At 33.9% G+C, this 3,263-nt stretch overlaps 1 pseudogene; it reads left to right on the top strand.

The window, feature by feature from the left end:
* The first annotated feature begins 561 nt into the window (after positions 1–561).
* LOC122096345 lies at positions 562–658 on the top strand (annotated as a pseudogene).
* The last annotated feature ends 2,605 nt before the right edge of the window (positions 659–3,263 follow it).

Below are 3,263 nucleotides of genomic sequence, written 5' to 3'. Positions count from 1 at the left end.
AAAATACCTTCTAGTCTGAACAGTTCTGTTTGAACTGTTCATCTCTCTATCATCCCTTGTAACCAAGATTAGTTTTGTTCAAGTAAGACAATTTACGTTTTCAGGGTAAGATATTCTGGTTGGTCTGTTCCCACATGGAAGAAGGGTAAAGGCTCAGGTAGACATTTGTGCCAGTAACACCTCATTTGGGAAAATGTCAGCTGAAGAAGTTTAGAAGTAGCTCTTAAGCAATGCTTACTTTGAATTCATTAGGTCCACAAAGCTAATTCAGTTGGATAAATAAGTACTTGAAAAAGCCATCACCTTTAGACCTATCTATAAATAATTGAGAGTACGATAAAATTCCAAATAAAAAGACTTGATAGTCATTGACAAAAAAAATTTGCAAATGTGAGCAATCGACTGATCAATACAATTTTTCCAATATTCACAGAATTTTAGGGAAATAAGATCGATAGCCTTGTTAGGAACAAGAAGGTTTCCTTGTTACAAGTAGGCACCCATAGATATAAGCCTGTATAAAGATTGCATCATTAACAACTTAAATTTAGAGGATACTACATGCATCAGCAGCACGTATACTCAAATTACAATACAGAGATTAACATGGCACTTGCAAAAGGATAACATGAAAATTTGAGAAGTATTCCATATTTTTCATTCTTCAGATGCAAGAAATGAAAAACAGTTATTAAAAGGTTGAATACAAAATTACAAGTGTAACAATACACGTAATTCATATAATTAAATTTAGTTTGACATCAGTGTACTAAATCTTCAGCTCAGAAAGGCGTTTACATAGCATAAAATTTACAAAACTTCAAATTAGACAACATTGTCATTTTATCCCAAAGAAAAATAAAGACCTAGAAAAAATAAGGAATCAAACTGTTTCTATATGGAATGCAATCAGAAAGGACACATTAATTAACCTATATATTATAAAGTAATGTAGAATTCAAAGTATATCTAGGAGAAAATAAAATAAATTATGAACATTATGCAAACATAGAATATAGAATATTTTAAAATATACTTTTTCAGATAAGCACCAGAAATATTTTACTTTCTGTACTACTCATTTCAACAGGTAAGTTAAAATTATTTCTGATTAAAAAATCACAAACTCTGAAGAAATCATTATACATGTATACAAAAACTATTGAATACATTTTGACATCCAATGCAGGCAATTCATTTGGAAGAATTCCACGGAATCCATGAATTTTTACAGTAAAATATTGGTGTTGCCGGGCACTGGTGGCTCATGCCTATAATCCTAGCTACACAGGAGGCTGAGATCTGAGAATCATTGTTCAAAGCCAGCCTGGAAAGGGAAGTCTGTGGTACTCTTATCTCCAATAAACCACTAGAAAACTGGAAGTGGAGCTGTGGCTCAAGTGGTAGAGTGCTCACCTTGAGCTGAAGAGCAGAGGGATAGCTCCCAGGCCCAGAGTTCAAGCCCCATGACAGACCAAAAAAAAAAAAAAAAGATATTGCTCTTATTTGTTTGTGAAAATATTTTGTAGGGACACAAAAGATGGACTTGCATTTTTGAAATTTAAGAAACTTAACTCGAACATTAGGACTTAGTTGAACAATTTGTACAGCCTTCCACAACTTCATAGAGGGAATGACACATATTTATCCTTTTGGCAATATCAAATGCAGTTTCTTCTATGTTGTTCTTCAGGCCTGGTTTTATATAATGGTTCAACAGAAGGAGATCCAGCGTATCTTTGCTATCTCAATTCTCAGCAGCAAGATACAAGGGGGTCAAGAGGCCTTTAGTTTGGGCATTGGTATCTGTATCATGATGAAATAAGAAAGAAGCCACTCTGGTATCATTCCACGTATATGCACTGTGCAGGGGTGTCCAGTCATCTACAATTATTGTATGTGCCGCTTGAGACACCAACTCACTGACAATGTCTAAGTGTCCACTGTAGGCTTCTCAACGAAGAGGGGTATACTCATCGTCATCCCTACTATTCACATGAGTGGCCATTTGGAAAGAAGTCTCCGCACTGTAATAAGCCGAATATTTTTGGCAGCCCAATGAAGAAATTTGCTTGGATCTTTCTCCATTTTTTTTCTTTAATTGATACCATTCCTTACTTTTTCATCTTGTTCTTCATATTCCTAAGAATTGCCTAACCAGAGACTTTGAGAGCCAGTGGGAATGAGGTATCCATGTATTTCCCTATTAGTTCACATTGGTTGAACTGGTCAGAAATATCCGGTGAATTTTCTGCATCTGTTCATTCACCATGATTTATTTTCTCTTTTTCCAATTTTACTATTCAAAATTATTCTAACCGGAGAGTGAGGAATTGTTAGAGAACAGAGGAAAGATGTTCCTCCGTATTCAAATGTACACACTGAAAATGAGGACCAGTGATGTCTTCATGTGCAGCTTATTCTAGGAATGAGAAAATAGGAAATAATGCCTTCTATATAAATGATTTGTTAAATGGCAGAGCAAAAAGTGAAATGATGCAACCAAAAATATAAAAGCAAAATAAATTAGGATAATTATGGAGCAATCATATTATTTATGAGAACCAAGAAAGGGAAAAAGAGAGAGACAGATGTGCAATGACATATCTAGCCACAAAATCCATGCCTCTGATCAATTTATAGAGCAAACAAAATTTTATTTTTTAAAAAAGATGGAAATAGAATTTATGTATTTACTTGAAATTAGTAAATACATTTTTAGTAGCCTACATAAAGAGACATAACTTTGACCAAATTACAGACAATAAACTAAATCCTTGATAATTCTAGTAACAGATCTGACTGAAATCAGTTGAATCACACTTTTCCTGTACAATGAAGGAATAGTAGTCAAGCAGCAGAGAAGGCAGGGAGATTGTATATGTGACAAAACTTTGTGGGAATTGGTATTGAGGATTTCTTACTGGTGATCCACTTGCAATGGAAGCATGATTCTGAACTATTGATTTAATCATTATATTCTACATGAAGATAAATGAGAATTGATAGTTAAGGACTACTAATACATTTTGACCTTCTCACTAAGCACGTTCAATCATCAAAATCACATGAAGACAATAGATAGGCCTCCTTTTTAGATGAAAGCAAGTGTCTTTAAAAAAAAAAAACAAGGAATGTATGTAGTCATGCAAAGGACTTCTATTTTACCAATGCTTCATACAATTTTCTAATGTTGGGTACCAATAAATAATGGATCTATCAGAAAGCTCTTAAAGCTAATATGTTCAATAGTGAGTTCTCTT

Source organism: Dipodomys spectabilis, unplaced genomic scaffold (assembly GCF_019054845.1).
Source record: "Dipodomys spectabilis isolate Male_0828 unplaced genomic scaffold, ASM1905484v1 ptg000368l, whole genome shotgun sequence".
Taxonomy (NCBI): Eukaryota; Metazoa; Chordata; class Mammalia; order Rodentia; family Heteromyidae; genus Dipodomys; species Dipodomys spectabilis.
This window is presented reverse-complemented; position numbering and strand designations above follow the sequence as displayed.